Below are 26,039 nucleotides of genomic sequence, written 5' to 3' on the forward strand. Positions count from 1 at the left end.
CTATCACTCCCTTAGAGATCCTATTATTGTTATTTGTTGCATTTGTATCCCACGTTTCCCCACCTATTTGCAGGCTCAAGGTGGCTTACAATGTTCCGTTATGGCATTCACCATTCCAGAGTAAAAGATACAATTGGTGTTACATAGAGAACATGGATGACATAATAGAATTAAGCAAACAGATATAGAAAGAAAACGTTCAGAATATAAGGTAAAGTGGTGATGTGTTATAATTACAATTATTGATCGTTGTGCTATGCCTTGTTGAAGAGATAGGTCTTCAGAGATTTACGAAAGTTAATTAGTTCGTAAATTGTTTTCAGGTCAAGTGGCAATGCATTCCACAACTGCGTGCTCATGTAGGAAAAGCTGGACGCATGTGTTAGTCTGTATTTTAGTCCTTTACAGTTGGGGAGGTGTAGATTAAGGAATGTGCGGGCTGATCTTTTAACGTTCCTGGGTGGCAAGTCAACAAGGTCTAGCTTGTAGGCCGGGGCATCTCCGTGAATGATTTTATGAACTAGGTTGCAGACCTTGAAGGCAGTACGTTCTTTAAGTGGAAGCCAGTGTAGCTTATTCCAAGCTCTTTTGAATTCACTTACTGTTTTCATCTCCACCAGCAGGCTGTTCCACGAATTTACCACCCTTTCTGTTGAGAAGTATTTCCTCAGGTTACTTCTGAGTCTGTTCCCCTCATTCTATGCACCCTCGTTCCAGAACTTACCTCCTGTACATTTATTCCATATACGTATTTAAATGTGTCTCTCATATCTCTCCTCTCCCGCCTTGCTTCCAAAGTAAACGTATTGAGATCTTTAAGTCTGTTCCGTACGCTTTATAATGAAGACCAATGACCATTTTAGTAGCTGCTTTCTGGACCATCCTGTTTATGTTTGTTTGAAAGCAGGGTCTCCCGAATTGTACACAGTATTCTAAATGAGGTCTCATCAGAGTCTTATACAGGGGCGCATTGTCACCTCCTTTTTCCTAATGGCCTGTCCTCTCCCTGTGCACCCAAGCATCCTTGTAGTTTTCACTACTGAAATTTCTATTCAGCTAGGGTTACCATATTTTGTCCCCCAAAAAGGAGGACTTATGCTCCGCCCCCCACCATACACCCCATCCTGCCCCCTTTCACACCCCGCTCTGCCCCCTGTCACATTTCCCCTCCCCCCTGTCACTCATCCCCCTCCCCTTACCTTACTACTGCCCTGGTGGTCTAGTGACCTCTTCGGGGCAGGAAAGAGCCACCTCTTTCCTGCCCTGCATGCATCCTTTCTGTTGCTGATCTCGGCGCCATTGACTTGGTTGCACCTAAGTGTTGCTGCACCAAAGCAACTTTGTACGTATATTCTGTAACTGGTTAGATGCACCTCAAGGTCATGGAGTGGAGGAGTGGCCTAGTGGTTAAAGCACCAGGCGTAGCATCCAGGGGTGTCTGGTTCAAAATCCCACTGCTGCAGCTTGTGATCTTGTGTAAGTCACTTAACCCTCCATTGCCTCAGGTACAAAATTAGATCAGGAACCCTCCAGGGACAAGGATATACTCAGTGTACCTGAATTTAACTCATCTTAAGCCACTACTGAAAAAGGTGCTTAATCTAAATACGTAGAGGGGCATAATTGAACGAAAACGCCTATCTCCATGGGCGTTTATCTCCGAGAACGGGTCCGTGAAGGGGCGGACCCAACCGTATTTTTGAAAAAAATAGACGCCCATATGTTATTCGCTAATTTGTGAGCTGGGCGTTTTTGTTATTCAGTGATAATGGAAAATGAAAGCGCCCAGCTCAAAAACGAATACATCCAAGGCATTTGTTCGTGGGAGGGGCCATGATTCGTAGTGCACTAGTCCCCCTCACATGCCAGAACACCAACCGGGCACCCTAGGGGGCACTTTTACAAAACAAAAAAAAAAGGTAAAAGAGCTCCCAGGTGCATAGCACCCTTCCCTTGTGTGTTGAGCCTCCCAAATCCCCCTCAAAACCCACTGCCCACAAGTCTACACCATTACTATAGCCCTAAGGGGTGAAGGGGGCACCTACATGTGGGTACAGTGGGTTTGGGGGGGTTGGACGACTAACGCATTAAGCAGCACAATTGTAACAGGTAGGGGGGGGGATGGGCCTGGGTCCACCTGCCTGAAGTCCACTGCACCCCCTAATAAGTGCTCCAGTAACCTGCATACTGCTGCCAGGGAGGTGGGTATGACATTTGAGGGTGAAAATAAAAAGTTGTGAAACGTCATATTTTGTGCTGGGAGGGGGTTTGTGACCACTGGGGGAGTCAGGGGAGGTCATCCCCGATTCCCTCCAGTGGTCATCTGGTCATTTAGGGCACTTTTTGGGGCCTTATTCGTGGAAAAACAGGGTCCAGGAAAAGTGCCCTAAATTCTCGCTGAAATCGCATATTTTTCTTCCATTATCGGCGAAAGGGCGCCCATCTCTGTTCGCCCGATAACCACGCCCCAGTTCCGCCTTCGACACGCCTTCGACACGCCTTCGACACGCCCCCGTCAACTTTGTCCGCATCCGCGACGGAGTGCAGTTGAAAGCGTCCAAATTCGGCTTTTGATTATACCGCGTTATTCGTTTTTGTGAGATAAACGCCCATCTCCCGATTTAGGTCGGAACTTGGGCGTTTTTCTCGTTCGATTATAAGCAGGGTAGTAACATAGTAAATGACGGCAGATAAAGACCTGAATGGTCCATCCAGTCTGCCCAACAAGATAAACTCATTTTACATAGTATGCGATACTTTATACCTAAGTTTGATTTGTCCTTGCCATTCTCGGGGCACAGACCGTAGAAGTCTGCCCAGCACTGTTCTTGTATTAAGTTCAAATAAATAGATTAAAGAGTTGGCACTAGGGGCCAGATTCAATAAATAGTGCCCCTGCTCAGTGCTGTTCTTAAAAGGGTGTTTTGGAATGAGCCTAACAGGGATTTGCACACCCAACTTTGGAGGTGAGGACTTACACCAACTGAAACCTGATGTAGATTCGGACCCACAAGCTGGGCATGGATCCCTGGAATTCAGAAACGCTGAACACATCTTTAGTGAATACTTATGCCCTTCCCATGGGTTACGTGCGAGAAGATTTGGGTGTGGATCATTATAGAATCGCATGCAGACAGATTCATGCACAAATCCAAATTAGTGCCAATTAACGTCAATAGTTGCTTGTTAACAGCCAATTATTGATTGTTAATGGCTCATTATCTAATTTATTTGTGCTCGGATCTCAGGGCGCCACTTATACATTCAAGGGGTAAATGTACCCCATTGGGGTATCTTAATTTAGATAGTACTGTATAGAATTTGCCCCTATAGAGCCCTTACAAGATCCTGGTTCTGTCCCATCAAATACATTCCTTCTGTCTTCTCTAAGACCCCTTATTCCATGCTTCCTCTTCATTGCTGATAACAGCATCTCCTTATCGTCCCCTCTTTCCTCCAAGTTTACCTTGACACCAGTTGGACCTCATTTTTCAGTGTATTTGCCCCCACATTCTGGAACAACCTTGTTTCTATGGTTTGTTCCTTCCATGTGACTGATTATCCGTTGGGCTGATCTTCAAGCTTAAACCATTCAGTCCACCCAACAAGATAGACATGCTTGATGTTGAGCCGCCCTTGCCATTTTCAGGGCACAGACCATAGAGGTCTGCCTGGCACAACTACTGGAGTTGCCGTTGAAGCCCATTCCAGCCCAACCAGATCTATCTAGCCATAATTGGGACACAGACCGTAGAAATCTGCTCAGTACTAGCATTGCATCCCAGCTACTGAAAAGTTGAGTAAGACGTCTACAAAACGGTGGAATTCTACTTGTAAGTAGACTGCATAGTTGCCTCAATTCGCTCCCTTGCGGTAATTCAAGTAATGTGGATAAATAAAAATAATTATGGCAAGTAGAAACCAGTAAAAGTGTTTTCAGTTTCACTGTGGAAAATTTAGCGGATGTGATGGGAGTTGAGACCACGCTAAGATTCGTGTCTTGTGTCTACATTGTCAGTGTACAACTGAGCTCCGGCTGAAGGATGTGAAGAAACCAAAGAGGGGAAAAGTATTGCCACAATCCCACCATCTGCCCGGGAGATCTAAAATTTCCAGTGACTGCTGCTATCTGCAAATCCTTAGCATTAATTTTATATCTGAGCAGTGAATTTTTCCATTTAGAATCAGTCTCATGAGACCTGCAAGAAAAGGCGATCTCGGAAGTCCTGTTTAAAACTAGTGAAGTCCAATGAAAGAGGTGTCACCGCCTGCACCAAATCTGCGTTACTGCAAAGTAGAAATTTACTGCTTAGAAAATAGAAAGGAAACTCCTGGTTTTAATGAATTCTCATTATATTTTAATCACTGTTTTCTCCGGCAATGCACAGTAACTGAAAACATTTTCTGGGTGACAAAAAACAGATGGCATTGTGTATATACAGCTCATGAGAAGGGATGTGCATTTATTTGAAATGACATGTGAAATATCAACATTTTCCAGGTCGTTTCACATCATTTTAAACACATAATGACAGGAAAAAGAAAAAATTCATTTATTTCCATGTCAATAGTATGCTGTATTGCTCGATATTGTGCAACTATCTCCCAGAGTTTATATAGCATGCCTAGAGTTATGTGTGGTTCTGTGCATAAATCTAGGCGTATTCTATACGTGCATAAGCACATAAGTACATAAGTATTAACATACTGGGAAAGACCAAAGGTCCATCGAGCCCAGCATCCTGTTTCCAACAGTGGCCAAACCAGGTCACAAGTACCTGGCAAGATCTCAAAAATGTACAAAACATTTTATACTGCTTATCCCAGAAATAGTGGATTTTCCCCATTTAATAACGGTCTGTGGACTTTTCCTTTAGGAAGCCAGCCAAACCTTCTTAAAAATCCACTAAGCTAACCGCCTTTACCACATTATCCGGCAATGAATTCCAGAGTTTAATTACACGTTGAGTGAAGAAAAATGTTCTCCGATTTGTTTTAAATTTACTACATTGTAGCTTCATCGCATGCCCCCTAGTCCTAGTCCTAGTATTCACATCTACCCATTCAATTCCACTCGTTATTTTATAGACCTCTATCATATCTCCCCTCAGCCGCCTTTTCTCCAAGCTGAAGAGCCCTAGCCGCTTTAGCCTTTCCTCATAGGGAAGTCGTCCCATCCCCTTTATCATTTTCGTCGCCCTTCTCTGCACTTTTCTAATTCCACTATATCTTTTTTGAGATGCGGCGACCAGAATTGACAATATTCGAGGTGCGGTCACACCATGGAGTGATACAAAGGCATTATAACATCCTCATTTTTGTTTTCCATTCCTTTCCTAATAATAACTAACATTCTATTTGCTTTCTTTTTATAGGCCTCTATCATATCTCCCCTCAGCCGTCTTTTCTCCAAGCTGAAGAGCCCTAGCCGCTTCAGCCTTTCCTCATAGGGAAATCTTCCCATCCCCTTTATCATTTTCGTTTCCCTTCTCTGTACCTTTTCTAATTCCACTATATCTTTTTTGAGATGTGGTGACCAGAATTGAACACAGTATTCGAGGTGCGGTTCAGTTGGTGCAAATGGCCACACCTAAAGCTAGGCTTGTGCCATTCTATAAATAACAACAGAAACCCGCTTTGTTATTCTATAAATAACTTTAAGCCTAACTTTAAGCACGGCTTATAGAATACACCTTTTTTCAGCACCACATATAGAATCAAGCCCTAGATGTGTACAGGTAGATAATTTCATCGTGTCCTGTTTCCCTTGTCATTGCTTCGTTCAATTTTTACCTTCTGTCTTATGGGAGCGATGTCATTAAGGGGGTCTTTTACTAATGTGTGCTAGCGTTTTTAGCGCACGGTAAAAATAGGTGCACACTAAATGCTAGAGACGCCAATGTATTTCTTTGGCATCTCTAGCATATAGCAGCGTCTGTTTTTAGCGTGCACTAAAAATGCTAGTGCGCCTTAGTAGAAGTCCCCCTTAGAGTGTGCGTTCTTCTCAAAGATTGCGCAGTCCTTTGAAAGTGTGACTATTTACAGAGAGTGCTTGCTCTTTCAAAAGAGTGGGCAATTTTTCACATGTGCGTGCATTATTGATTGCAAATGAAAACAAAACAACATGGAATTTCTGGTTTTCTTCTGCTCATTTTTGTTTGCCAGCAACCTGAAACGACATAGGATATGTCTCTTCAAGTGAGTGCACACCCTAAAGTTTGTATTGCAAACAAGGGGACCCTTTTACTAAGGCACGTATGCGCCTATGCATGTCCAACACGCGCCAGTTTGAAACTGTTAGATAATAGGAAAGCAGCGACATGAGAGGAGCGGCTGCAGAGCCGACAGCCAATGCCTGATGGCTGCTTGCGGTGCCGCGCTTGCTGTTTTTATTTTTGTAGTGGCCGCTGCTGCACAACAGGAGAAGCAGCAGTGGCCGTAAATGGGAACTGGTGCCGCGTGTTTCGCGGGAGACTTGGCAGGTCTGTTTGGGTCGGTGGGCCTGGAGGGAAAGTGGCTGGGCCTGGGTGGCAACCTCATGGGGGGTGGAGGGGGGAGCAGTGGCTGCGCCAACCTCGTGGAGGGGGGAGCGATGGCGACCTTGGGGGGGTGGAGGGGTGAGCGGCGGCTGCAGCAACGACCTTGGGGGAGGGGTGCGGCGGCAGGGACAGGGCCTAGTGCTGCTATCGTGCGGTTGGTCAGTGCTGCGTGTGACGGGTAACTCACTTTGATGAGTGGAGGAGTGGCCTAGTGGTTAGGGTGGTGGACTTTGGTCCTGAGGAACTGAGTTCGATTCCCACTTCAGGCACAGGCAGCTCCTTGTGACTCTGGGCAAGTCACTGAACCCTCCATTGCCCATGTAAGCCATATTGAGCCTGCCATGAGTGGGAAAGCGTGGGGTACAAAATGTAACAAAAATAAAAAAAATGATGGAGGCTGCTGGTTGGAGTGATGAAGGAGATCCTCGCTGCTACAGAAGTCTTTTCTTGAGGAGGAGTTGTTGTTGGAGCTTGGAGAAAGTCTGATCAGGGTGTGTGTGAAGTCCAGCAGAGAGGCAGGAGGCAGATCCCAAGAGAGAGAGTTGGGCGTTTTCCAGGCTTTTTATATTTTCTTGCTGGACCCTAGGCTGAAGTCAGGTGGGGTGTCTGAGAACTGGCGTCATCTGGTTTTGAGATGGGGCCTGGTAACTGGTCACATGTTTAATGACATCATAAGACTTTCTGTCTGGACATCTGCTGTGATATACACATCCATTGTCTGAGGGTAAGTGGGCTTCTTTTGTCTGATTAGATAGGTAGACGGGCTTTTCATTGTCTGAGAATAGGCGGAGTTTCACTGTCTCTGAACAAGGTGTGAGTACTGTCCATCTTCAGATTTTTGTTCTTTGGAGATATGTTGATGGACTTAGGTATCCACCCAGCTAGTTTTTGTTATCAGTAGTTTCCAGGGGGGAAGGGGAAGATGAAAGTAAAGTCTTTGCAGCGGTATATATTTTATATAAACATTTGTATCTGATCCAGCAAAATCAATAACTGACAATTAAACTCATATCACGCTACAGAACTACCGCCCGGCTACTGCGTGCCTTGGGTGGTAATTCAATTTTTTACATTTGTCTGATACACGCCCTAAAAAAATAGTTTTTATTTTCTAATGCGCAGCGCTAACTGGGCAGTAATCGGCAGTGTACGTGCGCTGATGATTACCGCCTGGTTAATGCGTGAGACTTTACCGCCAAGTCAATGGGTGGCGGTAAGGTCTCAGGCCCAAAATGGATGTGCGCCAATTTTTATTTTGCAACACGTCCATTTTCTGCCAAAATTTTAAAAAAGGCCTTTTTTGCAGGTGCACTAAAAAATTGAACGGCGCGGGTCATTTTTCGGCATGCCTTAGTAAAAGGACCCCAAGAAGCAATAGTATGAAATGAGCAGCTAACAAAATTAATTCATGCAGTAGTCCAAAACAGTTAGTGGATATAACTAAGTGCCTATCAGAATATTTCACTTGCCAATTGGCTACCTATAAAAGACAGCTGGACTGTTGGAGAGCCACTGGGCTCTAACAAGAGCTAATATTCATCACTTGCTTCACATGTACTGTTTAAATTTCTTTTTTCTAAAATAGATTTTATGTATTTAGCACTAGGTCTGTTACAGAAAGGGGAAAGTAAAACTGAAGTGCATTTGTGTTCCTTGCTTTACCGCTGCCAGTCTTCGCCTTCCCGACACAACCTATTGTACACATAAGAACACTTATACTTTTCCTGCACCACACAACCTGCAACAGGACTTCATTCGTTAAGGATTTTGCAGTTTTCATCTTTTCTGTCTCTGCTGAACCCAGCTCCCTTGCTTACCTACCAATAGAAAACCAGGAACACATCTCAGATCAGCCTTGGAAAGAAATAATGAAGCAATATAAGATGAGGATGGTGGGGAGAACGTTACTTCCCGTGGAATGATGCAGGGCCAGTCCTGGTTCTCTCCTTTAAAGGTCAAGGGGACGGTGCTCGCCAGAAAATCAGAAATGATGGTTTGTTGCATCGTCTGGCTGCTTTGCAGATACATGCGATGCGATGGATATGAATTTATTGTCATTGCAACACTTCAGCATCAGGAATCAATAAAGCTATGATTGTTCTACATCATAGTTGGTAGGGCAGCAGGTGGTTTGTGCCTACGATGTTTATTTCTGGAGTTCTGGATTTCTTTGATTTAAAGGATGTCACATGGGCTTGAACGTCGCACTTTGATATGTCTTTCATCCTGTGGTTCACTAAGGTGAAAAATGATTTTCATTTTATGCTACCCAAGATGAAGAGTGAGTGAAAGCTTTGAATTAATTGTAAGGGTGTTTTTGGAGGGTTTTGTTTAAATTATCAGTTTTCTCTTGCTCCTTGAGCTTCCCATTGAGTCGAAATAAACTTCAGTTGGGTTTTACTACTTTCAATTACAAGTACTGGAGGGGAAAGGAGAGAGTTCTCATTTGCTGCTGCTTTTAACTCCTTACTTGTTCAGTACCCATGTTTTATCATTCCCACCATAGTAATTATCTGATCTCTCATTTGTCTTGTTTGTCTGTCCTAATTAGAATGAAAATTCTGTTGAGCAGGGACTGTCTCTTCATGTCCAGCGTACAGCACTGCAGACGTCTAGTAGCACTATAGAAATGATAAGTAGTAGTAGTCGTCTTTGGAATTCCGGAATCTTGCTACTCTTTGGGATTCCGCACAGAATCTTGCTACTCTTTGGGATTCCACACAGAATCTTGCTACTCTTTGTTCTTATCCCTTATTTGTCCTGTTTATCTGTCCTAATTACATTGTAATCTCTGTCGAGCAGGGACTGTCTCTTCACATCCAGTGTATAGCGCTGCGTACGTCTAGTAACGCTATAGAAATGATAAGTAGTAGTAATAGTAGTACATTCGCTCCCAACTCACTTAGCTCACTCACTCTAATGGAAATACTGTAGCTGGGGTCAAACACTAGGGCTCCGTCCAGAACTTTTCATCAAAGCTCTCATGAGATAGATTTATATACAACCTAGGCAGCACATGCAAACTATCTCATGGGTGTTCATTGCTATAGAGACAATGTTCACGTGTAAAGACAAATGTATAATGGCTAGACTTAATTATGCATTTGTCTTTACACGTGAACATTGTCTCTATAGCAATGAACACCCATGAGATAGTTTGCATGTGCTGCCTAGGTTGTATATAAATCTATCTCATGAATATTCATTGAGGATATTCCAAAACAGCAACTGGCTGGGTGTGTCCCAAGCATTGCGTTGGCTTTGAGGATTGCCTGCTCCATCTGATCCCTCTGACCTTGAAACCAGAAGACCCAGCTTGAGCCAGGGGTGTGTCCCAAGCATTGCGTTGGCTTTGAGGATTGCCTGCTCCATCTGAGCCAGGATGGTGGTTCACAACACTGCCACTGAGCTATTGAATGAACAAATTGTATTGGATACAGAATGTACTTTCTTTAGGAAAAAAAAAAGGGTATATTCCATAGACCAGAAACTTTCTTATCACTGCGTGAAGCCACATCAACCTTAAAAACGCTGTTGAATTTAAATTAATGTTTTATTGTGTTCTCGTGTTTTCACTCCAGACTAATCCAAACAAAAGAGACCTGTTACCGACCTTTATGCATTACAAATCTTTTCTCAAATTGCTGCCAAATGACTTTTCATGTTGCATTACCTTCCCAGCTAATGCCTAATCTAGGTAGGCTCCGGGTTATTAGAATGAATATTCTAGCATGTCAACAATGATGTAGCTTCAGCGATGCACAATTGCAATACATCCCTGAAGTCGTAACATGCTGTGCAGGACTGTTAAACCGCGGCTGTAATTTTTTATGAATTTCAGAAGGCAAAATAGGGTATGTGCTCGATCATAGCTATGAATTTCAGTATTTCTAAACCTCTGCAGTCTGTATGTTTCTCATTCCATTACTTGGTTTCATTATCATTTGTTTTCTTCAATCAGGAGGGGATGGGGGTTGAAGGGGAGGAGCAAATTATTTCAGGGTCCATAGATACTATTACCCTGTGGATTTTGCAACAGTTTTCAAAACAAAAGCCCAGGCATATTTTCACTTGGCAACTTGCCACCAGGAATAGTAACGTTTTCAACATTTGCACCTGCTACGGGTGAATTTCCTTTGGCAATGGCCAAAAATGCAAACAGGATGTTAGGGATTGTTAGGAAAGGGTTGCAAAATAAGACCAAGAATAATATAATGCCTCTGTATTGCTCCGTGGTGCGAACGCGCCTCGAATACTGTGTGCAATTCTGGTCACTGCATCTCAAAAAAGATATAGTGGAATTAGAAAAGGTACAGAGAAGGGCAATGAAAATGATAAAGGGGATGGGAAGATTTCCCTACGGGGAAAGGCTGAAGTATCTAGGGCTCTTCAGCTTGGAGAAAAGACGGCTATGGGAAGATATGATAGAGGTCTATAAAATAATGAGTGGAGTGGAATGGGTAGACGCCAATCACTTGTTTACTCTTTCCAAATATACTAGGACTAGGGGGCATGCAATGAAGCTACAAATTAGTAAATTTAAAACAAATTGGAGAAAATATTTCTTCACTCAATGTGTAATTAAACTCTGGAATTCATTGCCAGAGAATGTGGTAAAAGTAGTTAGCGTAGCAGGGTTTAAAATGGATTGGATAGCCTCCTAAGAGAACAGACCATATGCCATTATTAAGATGGGCTTGGGAAACTCCACTGCTTATTTCTAGGATAAGCAGCATAAAATGTATTGTACTGTTTTGGGATCTTGTTAGGTACTTGTAACCTGGATTAGCCACTGATGGAAACAGGATACTGGGCTTAATGGACCTTTCGTCTGTTCCAGTATGGGACAAAACCAACAAAACCAAAACACGATTGGACATAAATTACCTTTTTCCTCCTTATGATTTGTAAATCTGACTGTCATGCACAAACCTTACTCTACCACAACTTCACTTTGTATTTGTTCATACCGTTATTGGCGATCACCTCTACGGTACTATGTAAGCCACATTGAGCCTGCAAATAGGTGGGAAAATGTGGGGTACAAGTGTTACAAATAAATAAAGTACATGCTAAGATGTGTAAATTTACCCCTAAATTATGCATAGAATTTAATAAAATCAAGTAATTGTCTATTTCACACTACCCCATCAGATCTGGGTACCTGGACTGAGTGGAGGTTTTCCCAGGGTGGGGCTGGGGAGACATTTGTGTTTACAGACATTTTGGAAAACGCATTAGCACAGAAACTAGAGGTTGCTAAAGAGCAGATGGATACGTCAGCGCATAGATTCCCTAGAGTAATTTTCAAAACAGGAACATGCTCCAACTTTCATGTTGAAAATTCTTAGAAGCAGAGACAGGAAAAAGTCTCTGCATTCGTTTTAAGCATGCGCTCAGTTCTAATTAGGGCTTTTGATTTTATAACACCCCCAATGCAAAAATAAAATAAATTATAATGAAATAGGTATTTTCTCAAAGAATGCCTGGTTAGCTGTAAACTAAACACCTATGTTTTATCAGTTATAAGCACCTAAGAATCTTAGCTCTCGCTATAATGTACTGTACCTGATACTCTTCTCTTGTGACACCTTTTCATTTGATGTTTGATTATTATATTTGTTATTGTTGTTGTTGCATGTTCTGATGTTACGTGGAGGGGCATTTTTGAACAGGAAAGAAGGTCATTTTCGAAAAAGAAAAGGTCTATCTTTTCTTTTCAAAAATACTATGGACGTTTTGTATTTTGGACATTTTCTGATTTGGACGTGTTTTTTTATTTTTTTTTTAATCCATTTTGGGGAAAAAAAAACTTCCAAGTACAAAACGTACAAAATCAAGCCATTGGGATGTAGGAGGAGCATTTTTTTTTTTTAAGTAAACTGGTTCCCCTGACATCCCAGGACAGCAATAGAGCAACCTAGGGAGCACTGCAGTGGACTTCATAAAATGCTCCCAGGTACACATCTGACCATTGCTCCCTTACCTTGTCTGCTGAGCCCCACCCAAAGCCCGCTACCCCCAACTGTACACCGCTACCATACCTAAGGAAAAGTCCATAGATCGTTATTAAATGAACTTGGGGGAAATCCACTATTTCTGGGATAAGCAGTATAAAATGTTTTGTACGTTTTGGGGATCTTGCCCGGTATTTGTGACCTGGATTGGCCACTGTTGGAAACAGGATGCTGGGCTCGATGGACCTTTGGTCTTTCCCAGTAGGGCAATACGTATGTACTTATAGCCCTTACGGGTGAAGGGGGCACCTATATGTGGGTACAGTGGGTTTCTGGTGAGTTTTGGATGGCTTGCTGTTTCCTCCACAATTGTAAGGTAGGGAGAGGTAGGAGGCGGTGCAGTGCAGGATGTCAGACTCACAGAAACAGAAGCCTGCGCAGCCGCGTTGCTGATCTGGAAGGGCAGGTTTCTACATGGAATGTTGCTAGTGGAGGAGTAGCCTAGTGGTTAGTGCAGCGGACTGATCCTGGGGAACTGAGTTCCATTCCCACTGCAGCGCCTTGTGACTCTGAGCAAGTCACTTAACCCTCCATTGCCCCTGGTACAAAATAAGTATCTGAATATATGTAAACCGCTTTGAATGTAGTTGCAAAAACCTCAGAAAGGCGGTATATCAAGTCCCAGTTCCATTTCCCCCCTTTCCCTTTCTGGCTATGGTCACCACCTTCCCACACTGTTTCTCCACCTTGAGATCTTCTGCTCTTCTGCTTTTATGTTGAGTTGTTGATGTCTTCTAGTTTTGTTTATGTCAGTGATTGAGATACTGTTAAGGAGTGGAGGAGTGGCCTAGTGGTTAGATCACTGGTCTTGACATCTAGAGGGGGCTGGTTCAAATCCCACTGCTGCTCCTTGTGATCTTGCCTGAAGTACAAACTTAGATTGTGAGCCCTCCAGGAACAGAGAAATGCCCTGTGTACCTGAATGCAACTCACCTTCAGTTGCTACTGAAAAGGTGTGAGCAAAATCTAAATAAACAGAATACTGTAGACTCCTGATAGTACTTCTGAGGCTTTTTCCTTCCTTTTTTTTTTCTAAAAACAATGGTAATTGCTGAATATACATCTAAATAAGTTGTTTGTCATATGCAGAATGTGGCCAGTATTTCTCTTGGAGCAAATTACTCCAAATGGGTTCGTTTTGCGCATTTTATGAGGAGAATGAACCTTGCTGTGCTGGTTCATTTATCTTCCAATTTGACCACCTGGCAAACTGTCACTCACATCAAATGTTTTGCAAGGTCTGCAAACTTCCTGTAAGGTTTTAAATAGACCTGTTCAGAAACTGAGCACCACAGTTTTATTCACTTAATGCTAGATTTTTGCCACACTAGCATGGTTTATAATAATAGCAGACACAGAAGCCAAAAACCAAGCCCCTGCTGAAATCTCCCACTGACTGTTTAACTTTTAACTGATTAGAAGAGGGGCTTTCCAATCCCCCCAAACCCCAGCACAGAAAAAGGGGTCCCCTCCTGATCCCCTCCATTCCAGCAGCATCAACTCCAAACAATTTCAGGAACCCTCCCAACAGATATTGCCCATGTCACCAGGAAGAATCCCCCTCCCCCCTCCTCGACATGTATCCTCTTTAGATATCCTCACCCTGCATATCAGGGTGCATATTCCCTTTAGAACTCCCCCCACCCCACCTCTGAACCCAGCTCTTAGTTCAGAGGAGCAAAATCTTCACAGGCAGAAGGAATTGGTGCCTTCCAGCCTGCTCTGCTGCTTTCCCCAAATGGTACCACTATGATGTGCTTCTCTATAAATGAAATGCTGTCTACATCATGTTTGGGGATGTGCCTCCTAGCATCGCCATTCAGTGGTAGCTGGTGCTCAAAGGAGGGTTCTGGAATTCCTCCAGCCTATGAAGATTCTGGGGAGACCTGCTCTTGAAAATGTAATTCCTGTCGGGAGAATATTCCTGAGGTGCCTGCAGGACACCTGTTGGGAAGAGAAAGTAATAATGTGCTATGGAGAGATGATTGTGAAAGTGTTTATTTTGGGCCAAGCTGATTTCTTTGCCCTCCCCCACCAAGTAGGAGACCTACCAGTTCTTTATCCTTGTCCCCGGAGAGGTCAAGAGAAATAAAACACACGCACACAAGATAAATATATACAAATCAAAGGCCTTTGGGAGAGAGAACTGAGTGTCTCACATAATGGTGGCATTGAGGCCACTCAGAACTGTCTCACAATTCCTCAGGTCCTCTGCATTATGTCATACATTAACTGGTTACATCACAAATCATGGGACACAAACTTTGAAACAAAAATTATTGGCTAGATTATATTCTGCTTACATCTGCAAGTTCAGGGATCCAGGGTACTTTCCAAAACTGCTAGTAGTTCCAGTAAAGTCTAACATTTATAGAAATGCGGAAATATCATACATTTTTCCATATTACATCTGTATGCTCAGACATCTGCATATTTCCCTCTTACTTCCCTATTCCCTTTCAAACCTGTGTGCTCTTAGTGACTTCCCAGAATCTGAACAAAATTCAACAAGTGTCAGCCATCTGTAACTAGGTTAAATGCATCTGTCCTGCTGTGTCCTAAAATTATCTCACATTTTTATTGTTTAACTCTTGATATTCCCTTCTGAGCTGGGGGTGCTATCATTTTCATAGTACATCCTTAATATCATCAATTGATGCAATAATGTCCAGGGGCAGAGGACAACCTCTTTCTCTGTTGCAAGTGGAAGAGAAAATGCCCAATACTAAGGGCCAGATAGTAAAGTCCTCAGTACAAAAATAATCAACAGGTCTGGAAACAAGTGCCTGGAAAATGGAGGTGCAGTGAGAACAGTAAATCTGTTTTGCATACAGTGCAATCCCAGTAAGATATCAAGGGTCCATCTTAATGTGCATTAAAGGCCATTGTACATGGTGCACTATTTCAGTCTGTGCAAAATGAACTTATCTTGCATGTTAAATTTTAATATGTAGACCCATTCATCCCAGTATTTTAATATCTAGATCTCCCTGCACGCCCCCCCCCCCCCCCCCAGCCTATCTCCTGCTCCTGTGTGCTGGAACCACGTTAACTCTCTTCTATTGCACAGGTTTTTCTTCCTGCCTCATCACCTCCCATGTTTGCGGAAACAGGAAGTACTTCACACAGGAGGCGGGACGAGGCGGGAAGAAGGACCTGTGGCTGGCAGAGCAGAGTGATAACCCGGCACTATGACACACAGGAGCCATGCTGGCATCAGGTGGACCCCCCTTGGGGGCCAGGCCCTGGGGAATCTTCCCCGCTCCCACTTCCCCTCTTGGCAGCCATGTCTGACACATTTGTGGGCAAGTGTACATATAGGCACATTAATGGTTGTGTTGTGTACATTTACAAGCACAAGGGTGCATGAATTTGACACCCAGTTCATAGACTTACCCTATATGTGACTGTTAGAGCCAGCTAAAAAGCCAAATAGAGGGCGCTTATGCAACATTTCCCAGAAACCTCCCTTATTCTATATATGGTGCTCAATTGTGGGTTTGATTCCAAGATGCACGCAGAACTTAATTGACTAATGAACCATTAACGAGCAATAATTGGATGCTAACAACCAAATATTCATGTTAATTGGCATCCGTTGGGATTCAGGCGTACTAAAACCGAAATCCCATAATGCACAACTCAAAGGGGGTATGGCCAAGGGAGGGGCATGGGCGTGTCTGGGGCGTTCTGAAAAGTTGCGCACATTGTTACAGCGTTCCCAACTTGGGCACCAGCATTTATTCCAGGTTTCAGCAGGCATAAGTCCGGTGCCCCATGTTAGGGCGTGGGACTCAGTGGTAAACATGATTCACGCTTAGCGTCAATATTTAATTTTCTGATGCCCTTTTCTTTCAGTGCTATTTATAGAATCCAGCCCCAAGAGTCTCTGCACCACATTTAGCTAACAGGGGCTGTGATAGATTTCATTCATCAAAGCTGAAATGATTTTCCAATAGGACTTTTTTTTTTTTCCAAGTCTCAGTCTTGAATGAATCGAGCCCTCAACCAACGTTGCTTTAAGCCATTAGTGTCTTTTGTCTGGACTGCACAGCACAGGTTGTGTTTCTGGCTCATGACAGCTGTAATATTAAAGTAATTTGAGCGTGAGAGGGATCTGTTGAACTCTAATTCTTTGTGACCAAGAGGAATTGCTGTTTATCTTGTGGGGACCTAGAGATAGACATTGTTTTCTGCTTGAATGAGCCGCACAACAGAGTGACAGAGTCGTTCCTGTGTGACTCAAGGTCACTGTTCGGAATTTGTGCAGAGGGAAAAATAGATACATGTGAACAGTGGAGTGGCTGTGGATGAAAGAAACTTAACTGATACAATATAATCCACTGCACTCAAATCTTCCCTTTTGTTCTTTTAATGTTCTGTTCTGAAGAACGGAATATTTCCTCCATTCTGTTTATTTAGCCATTTATTAGGATTTATTTACCGCCTTTTTTGAAGAAATCCACCCAAGGCAGTGTACGGCAAGATCAATCTGGACCTAGGCAATGGACAGTTCCAGCTGAAAAAAATATTAAAATTGCAGTCCACGTTATTCTATAGTATACTACTTACAATGCAGTGGCGTAGCCAAGGGTGGGCCTGGGTGGGGCCAACATGAGCAGTGTGTATTCGTTGCTGCTCGCTGAAAGTGAAAATCTGCTATTTAAAAGGTATACGGGGGAGGGGGGATGTTTGAGAGACCATATGGCATGCAGGCGAGAGAGGGAGAGACCAAATCATTTGTGGGACAAGGTGAAGTTCTTCTGCCCACCCATCTTGGGCCCAGGCCCACCCAAAATTGGGTGTCTGGCTACGCCCCTGTTACAATGTCAACTCAATGCACAATAAACATATTAATAGATAGCACTGGATAAAATTAGACATGGAGCATAGAGACATAAGATAGAATAAAAGGAGTTATATAGTGTTTAAAAAAAAGGTGTGGACAAGTTCCTGGAGAAAAAGTCCATAGTCTGTTATTGATATGAACATAGGGGAAGCCACTGCTTGCCCTTGGATTGGGAGCATGGAATGTTGCTACTATTTGGGTTTCTGTCGGGTACTTGTGCCCTGGATTGGCCACTGCTGGAAGCAGGATACTGGGCTTGATGGACCTTTGGTCTAACCCAGTATGGCTATTCTTATGTTCTTATGTTCTACAAAGGGAACTAACTTAAAGAAAGGTGCATATGGAGTCAAAAAGGTGCATGACAGTGATCTCAGCTAGGGTAGGAGTGGATAAAGCATGTCCTGATGCAGTATGCCCAGCCAGTGTCACTCGTTTTGTGTGTGCATGTGTGACTAGCAAGTTAGTTACTTCTTCCATTAAAGGCTTGGTTGAAGAGCCAAACTTTCAATTGCTTCCTGAAGTAGAGATAGCCTTGTGTTAAGCGGAGCCTTTTAGGGAGTCCATTCCAGAGTGTGGGGCAGGGGTGTAGCTAGACAGCAGCTGTTGGGTGGGCCTAGACAAGAAGTGGGTGGGCACCAAGTGTTCTACCCCCTCCCCCACCAACGTAAAAATATATCTCAGCTGGCGGAAAAACACTGCTGTCCACCTTGGCGCCGAAAACTGAGCATGCGCAGGCGCCAGCTTAGGAAGCTCAGACTGCTGAATTGGAGAGCAATGTTTTCAGCACCTTCGGGGGGAAGTCTTCAACTGGCAGAGCTTGGGATCCCCACCAGCTACCACTAAATGAGTGCTGCTGTTAGGTGGGCCTGAGTCCTAAGTGGGTGGGCCTCGGCCCACCCAGGCCCACCTGTGGCTACGCCACTGGTGTGGGGGCTACTCTGGAGAAGGCTCACTTGTGGGTATCACATCATGTCATGTTCTTTGGAGAGGGTGTAGTTAGGGATACTCCTTGGCAGGACCTTAGTGTACTTGGAGGTGTGTAGAGGGTGATCCTGTTTTTCAAATACTCTGGCCCATTTTTTAAGGGCTGTGAAAATCAGACACACAATTTTAAATTTAGCTTTGTTTTGTACTGGTAGCCAGTGAAGTTTTTTCAGGAATGGTATGATGGGATCACATCGCTTACAACCTTCCATCACTCTTGCTGCAGCTCTTCTGTATCCATTGGTGCAAACCCTTTGTAGTCAGACTAATGTAGAGTGCATTACAGTAATCCAGTCTTGATGTTATCCAGGGCCAGTGTATAGGGGGAGGGGCAAGCAGGGCAGCTGCCCTGGGTCCCACAGCTCCAGGGGGCCCCCATGGTCTGTCATGTCTTCCTTTTCTTGCCAATTCGAGGTCCCTTCTCCACCACCGCCAACTCCAGGCTCCGCCCTTTCTGCCTCGCCTCACCCCATGCTTGGAATAAACTCCCTGAGCCCATACGCCAGGCCCCCTCCCTGCCCATCTTCAAATCCTTGCTCAAAGCCCACCTCTTCAATGTCGCCTTCAGCACCTAACCACTACACCTCTATTCAGGAAATCTTGACTGCCCCAACTTGACATTTCGTCCTATAGATTGTAAGCTACTTCGAGCAGGGACTGTCCTTCTTTGTTAAACTGTATAGCGCTGCGTAACCCTAGTAGCGCTCTAGAAATGTTAAGTAGTAGTCCCCTTCCTCTCATCTTCCCCATCTATCTTACATCATGTTTCTGTTCACAGGGAGTTCCCTCTGCTGCGTTCTGTCCCCTTCTGATACAACTTCCTGTTTCCGCCTGGGCAGTACACAGCAGAGGTACAGTGCAGGGGCAGCCTCAGGCAACATATCAAAATCACTGCCACTCTGGAAACCCTTAAGTTAAACAGGGAAGGTGAGGGTAGTGAGAAGGGGGAAAGATGGTAGACCATGGAGAGGCCCTGGAGCTGTTTAAAGTACACTGGGGAAATGGAGAGAAAAGGGGACATGCCATACTGGGAGTGGGTAGAGGGGATGGAGGAAAAAATGTTGGGCATTGAAACAGAGAGGAGGGGAGAGAGAGAGAGATGGCAGAGAATAGGATAGAGTGAGGGAAGAGAAAGGGAGAAACGTTGGACCCAGGGGTGGTTGGGATAGATGCTGGATAGGAGGGCAGTCAAGAAGAAAGAGATGTTGGACCCAGGGATGGAAGGGAGGGAGGGAAAAGGAAGAGAGAGATGCTGGTTCATGTGGGATAGAGTGGGGTGGGGGAGGGAGCAACATTCCACATGTGGGAATTCTTTCTCTGATCCTTCTACTTACCATAAGACATACTCAACCCTGCAACACTTCACTATCAAAGGTCGTATTTATTTATTTATTTGTTTCATTTGTATCCCACATTTTCCCACCTATTTGCAGGCTCAATGTGGCTTACAATACATCATGAATGGTGAAGGCATGTAAGAGAATGTACATTTAGTATTACAGAAGGATCTTGGTAACATGATAATGATAAGGCATGATAGTAGTTTAACAAGCAAGTGTGATAGACAGTTCTGGATATCTGTATAGGAATTCACATTTTTTTAAATCTTTGTGGTATGCTTTGTTAAAGAGATGGGTCTTCAGTAGTTTACGCAAGTTAGTTAGCTCATAGATTGTTTTTAAGTTGCGCGGCAGCGCGTTCCAGAATTGAGTGCTTAGGAAGGAAAATGTTGACGCATGTGTTAGTTTGTATTTTAGACCTTTGCAGTTGGGGAAGTGAAGATTAAAAAATGTTCGGGGTGATTTTTTAGCATTTCTGGGTGGTAGGTCTATCAGGTCTGACATGTAGGCGGGGGCGTCTCCGTGAATGATGTTGTGCACTAGGGTGCACACTTTGAACATGATGCCTTCTTTAAGTGGGAGCCACTGTAGCTTTTCTCGCAGGGGTTTGGCATTTTCGTGTTTTGTTTTACCAAATATGAGTCTGGCTGCAGTGTTCTGAGCTGTCTGGAGTTTCTTGATTATTTGCTCTTTGCAGCCAGCGTAGAGTGCATTGCAGTAGTCTAGATGACTGAGTACCATCGATTTTACCAGGTTGTGGAAGACGTTCCTTGGGAAGAAAGGTCTTACTCTTTTCAATGTATTGAACATTGACAAACCCTTTTTACCTCAAACCCAACCTGATTGAATCTTATCTTCCCTATCCCACTATAACATTTTTCTACTATTCCCGTACCGGACTTTATGTAAGCCACATTGAGCCTGCAAATGTGTGGGGAAATGTGGGATACAAATGTAACAAATAAACATACTACAAATCCTAGGACAAGAAGTTGCTTCCCATGTCTGCTGTGTAAGGTTATAAAATTAGAGACAGAGTCATATGCACTTACGTGTTCAGTAGCAGGTTTTGACTGGAGAAGTGCTGTTTTTTTGGAGGGGGGGATGTTGGGCCACCAAATGCAAAAATATTGGATGAAGAAGTCAAAATCCACCAAGATTTTATCCGTTAGTAAAAGATGACCCTAGGAACATTCCAGAGGCAGGACCTACCTCCGTATTGTGGAAATATTTAATTGCTGCATAATGTAAATACATGTTTACCATTTCTGAGGATTATAAAAATGGCAGACCTGGTTCTGAACGGCTAAACTAAGTGCTTATGTTTGGGACACACATATTTAACTGCCCTACCTAAACAGAAAACCCCTCTGAGTTGCCCCTGCAGGTTTCAATGTTGCCCCCTGTAGTATCTGGTAGGTGCTGGTACCCATCATGTGTTAATTAGCCGTATAAGGTTGGCACTTACTGTAGATGTCTCACTTCCGTTTACGGAGTGGTTTTTGGAGCAGTCCTGTGTTTTCTTGCTTTATTTATTGTTATATATGGGAAATGCTGGGGAGAAGCTCCATCAAATTTATAAATGAGCAGGTTAGAAAATCAGTTTTGTTATTGAAAAAGTGATGTGTGGTAGCCGTGTTAGTCAACTTTTAAAAGCAATCAATAGATAGAAAATAAAATAAAACATAGAAAAGAAAATAAGATGATACTTTTTTTTATGGGACTAACAATACATTTTCCGGCAGATGATCAAAAGCCCCGCGCTGTTCCAAACAGCGCTCTAAAATAGCGCTGGAACAGAACGGGGTGCTATTAGACCTATGATCAGGGATAATGCATGCAAATTTAAGCAGCGCAATTATCTCTGATGATGGGGTAGAAGTGCGGGAGAATTGTGCCTGAGCACGCGCTCAGCACAATCCTCCCGCACTTGTTTGACAGGTCTGGGCTGGAGACCAATGAAAAGAGAAGGACGCCCATCTTTAAATCGGAAGATGGACGGCCTCAACTGCCCTGTTGCAGGGACGGCCAAATTTCAAGGGGGTGTCGGAGGTATAGCGACAGGGCAGTTGAGGACGTCCAAAACTTAGACGTTTATGCAATGGGCAGTTAAGGACATCCAAAATTGGATGTTTCTATGAGAAAGACGTCGTTCTCATAGATACATCCAATTTTGGACGTCCTTAACTGCCCATTGCCGAAACATCCAAAATTTGGACGTCCTCAACTGCCCCGTCACAGAAACGTCCAAATTTTGGACGTCCTCAACTGCCCTCGCTGGCAGGTTTGCTTTAGGGGGGAATGGGGGGCCTGCCAGCATGCAAATGCATGCTGGACAGGGCTTACCATTCCTCCCCAATGATCTGCAAACCCTAATGCCAGCTCGGAACTGGCGTAGGGTTTGTCGCGGCCAGCGACCCAATCTTTGCCTCGCTGGACACTGATCATTGGGGATGAATGCGTTAAGCGCTGATTAGCATGCATTTGCATGCTACTTGCGCTAAGAGCCCTCGAGCGCATTGTTTCATGTGCTCGAGGGCTCTGATCATGGGGCGGTAGCAAACGCCGGCGCTAGGATGGCGCTAACAGCCTCTAGCGCCGGCGTTTGCTTTTGATCATCTGTTTGTGATTAGCTTTGGAAGGTAGCCCTTCTTCGTCAGATCAGAAATAAGCAAATGTTGATCAATAACAGTATATATAAGTGAAACATCAAAGCATTCCAGTGACAGTCTCACAGGATGAGGGTGAGGTGGGTTAGGTGAGAGACAGGGAGAGTCGAGTGAATGACAAAGCAGTAGAATTTTATGGTTTATAATGGGCTGGAAAACCCAGATCTTTGTTAAGTCCTGTCTGGTGGGTGTCAAAATATTTAATCATTCTGACTTCAAAGGTCTTACGTTCCTGGATTGTCTTAAAGTTTCCCTTTAGTATTCTCACCATAAAATCATTGATACAGAGTTCTGGTTTCGTAAAAGGAATCTTTAAGAGTCGCAAAATGAAGCTACTCTGCAAAAATAGCACTTTACTGTATCCCATGGCCAAGGATTGAGTGCTGCAGTAGTACTGAAGTAGTGGGAAAGTGTCTTGTTACCCCAGGTGCTGGCTGGCTGCACTTAACATCAGCTTTTCAGTTCTCACTATCTCAGCACCATATTAAAAACTTAACAAAGAGGACCTGGTTTCTAAAACAGAATTCATTTCCAAACAGCCCCACCCCCTAGGGTGATTACAGGGCTATGTTATAATGTTCTGTGGGAAATCTCCTTTGAGACCTAGTCTCCTGCCTTGTTACAGGACACAGCAGGTTATTTTCCTGCCCTTCTCAAGTTCATGCAGATGCTTTCTCTCATCTGTCATTACTGATTCTGTCTCCCTCTTCCATTGCACTCTAAAATTCCTTCTGGTCCATTTCCTAAAGCATGCAGAACACATTGGAAAAGTTGTGGACTAATGCTTTCTTTTTGTGGATTTCTGAAGAAATCAGATGTAAAGGTTGTGTAGAGGCTTTTTGTCTTCAGTTTCATTTTGGGGATTTTATAAGCTTTTATCATTTTTTTTAAATGTTTTTCACAGACATTTCTTGGAGTAGCCTAGTGGTTAGTGCAGTGGACTTTGATCCTGGGGAACTGAGTTGGATTCCCACTGCAGCTCCTTGTGACTCTGGGCAAGTCACTTAACCCTCCATTGCCCCCGATACAAAATAAGTACCTGAATATATGTAAACCGCTTTGAATGTAGTTGCAAAAACCCCAGAAAGGCAGTATGTCAAGTCCCATTTCCCTTTCTCTATTTGAGATTCTACATGGAATGTTAATGTTGCTATTCCACTAGCAACATTCCATGTAGAAGCCTGCCCTTGCAGATCAGCCGCGCAGGCTTCTGTTTCTGTGAGTCTGACATCCTGCACGTACATGCAGGACGTCAGACTCACAGAAACAGAACCTGCGTGGCCGCATTGCTGATCTGCAAGGGCAGACCTCTACATAGACTGTTGCTAGTGGAGGAGTAGCCTAGTGGTCAATACAGCGGACTCTGATTCTGGGGAACTTGGTTCAATTCTCACTGCAGCTTCTTGTGACTCTGGGCAAGTCACTTAACCCTCCATTGCCCCTGGTACAAAATAAGTACCTGAATATATGTAAACCGCTTTGAATGTAGTTGCAAAAACCTCCGAAAGGCGGTATATCAGGTCCCATTTCCCTTTCTCAACCCAGTCTACATTACACATCCATCCAATTGAGTTTTCAGGATATCCAAGGATGCAGTGCATGCAAATCTGTCTCATGCATATTCATTGTAGATATCCTGAAAACCCCACTGGCTAGGTGTTCCCCAGACACTGAGTTGAGAAGCTGCATTTACATACTTGCATTCAGTTGTTCCTTATCAATTGCCTTCAAGCCTTTTGTCTTACAAGGAGGAGCCGCTGACTGAACCTAAGCCAGATCATTTTGTATCAGGGAGACTAGGTGGACGTTCGCTGGGCTAGTTGTTATCGCGTTCTAGAAAAAAGGTCCTTTTTTAAGGGACCAAAAAATGGACGTGCGGCAAAATAAAAACCAGCGCGTGTCCATTTTTGGCCTGAGACCTTACCGCCACCCACTGACTTAGCGGTAAGGTCTCACATGCTACCCGGGCAGTAGGCATGCAACACATGCCCACTGCTGTTTACCGCTGGGTAAGTGCCATGTGATAGAAAAAAAAAAATTTCCACCACGTGTTTTCGCCATGGTCCAATTTCAGAATTACTGCCCAGGGTTACCTAGTAGTGGGCAGTAATGTCGATTTGGTGAATGCTGAACACCCGTAGGCCTTTATGCGCCTTTGAAAAAGTGCCCCTTATTGGAATATACCTGTATTACCATTGCAAAATACATCAAACCATACTCGGAACACACCCTTCTTATATCTGAGCATCCCATGGACATACACGGATAAACATCACCTGTTGTAAAATCACTGCTTACATGTGTATACCAAATGGCATGAACAAATGACAGTTTTTGCACATGAAAGAGGACAAGCATAATAGATAAGAGAGTAAGGAGAGTTAGAAAGTAAGGTGACTGATTTAAAGAAAGTTGCACATGAGTTCAGAGAGATGGTTAAATATTATCTCAGAACCAACTATAGAACTACACAAGTGGTGTGGAAGACACAACAAAATCTAGAACAATCAGAGAAATCCACAAAATGAAAAATGACTCTATTTATAGGGAAAAGGGCCTCAAAGAGCTCTGAGATCAACAACTAATCTCAAAGAGCTAAAACAGACACAATGGTCCTCTCATCATCGTAGGCCAAAAAAACCCTACAAGCACCACTTAACAAAGTTAAGTGTAATTGTATATATTGGATATCGGATTTTGCTCCAGTAGTCATCTACACACTAAGAACTGACATACCATCACTTAAAATATTATTCTTTTGATGTATTTTTTGACCACAGAATAAGATTTTTCAGATCTGTGACACTATAGGGTTTTTTGGCCTACGATGATGAGAGGACCATTGTGTCTGTTTTAGCTCTGTGAGATTAGTTGTTGATCTCAAAGCTCTTTGAGGCCTTTTTCCCTATAAACAGAGTCATTTTTCATTTTGTGGATTTCTCTAATTGTTATAAATATTATCTCAGCTAGGGTAGGAGTGGATAAACATGTCCCACTGCAGTATGTCTCCTCAGCTCGAAACCTTGGGGTCATCTTTGACTCTTCTCTCTCCTTCTCTGCTCGTATCCAGCAGATTGCCAAGACCTGTCGTTTCTTTCTTTACAACATCCGTAAAATCCGCCCCTTTCTTTCCGAGCACTCTACCAAAACCCTCATCCACACCCTTGTCACCTCTCGTTTAGACTACTGCAATCTGCTTCTTGCTGGCCTCCCACTTAGTCACCTCTCCCCTCTCCAGTCGGCTCAAAACTCTGCTGCCCGTCTCATCTTCCGCCAGGGTCGCTTTACTCATATTACCCCTCTCCTCAAGACCGTTCACTGGCTCCCTATCCATTTTCGCATCCTGTTCAAACCAGGGGCGTAGCCAGCCTTCCGTGGGAGAGGGGTCCAGAGCCCGGGGGAGGGGGCACATTTTAGCCCTCCCCCCGGCGCCGCCCCCCCACCGCCGACATTGCTGCCCCCCCCTCCCGCCGCGAACCCGCCGCCGCTGCAGCCTACCTTTACTTTTGCTGGCGGGGGATCCCACTCCCCGCCAGCCGACGTCTTCTTCTTAGTCGCTTCCTGTTCTTCAATTTGTTTGCTGACGTCCTGCACGTTGTACGTGCAGGACGTCAGCAAACAAATTGAAGAGCAGGAAGGAC

General features: G+C 44.0%; 1 protein-coding gene across 1 annotated transcript in view; it reads left to right on the forward strand.

Moving 5' to 3' along the window:
• The window catches only part of DMD (dystrophin), a 2,615,032-nt gene that overhangs the window by 698,345 nt on the left and 1,890,648 nt on the right, over window positions 1-26,039 (forward strand). The gene's annotated exons all lie outside the window — the stretch shown is intronic.

The sequence above is a fragment of the Microcaecilia unicolor genome, chromosome 4, assembly GCF_901765095.1.
Source record: "Microcaecilia unicolor chromosome 4, aMicUni1.1, whole genome shotgun sequence".
NCBI lineage: Eukaryota > Metazoa > Chordata > Amphibia > Gymnophiona > Siphonopidae > Microcaecilia > Microcaecilia unicolor.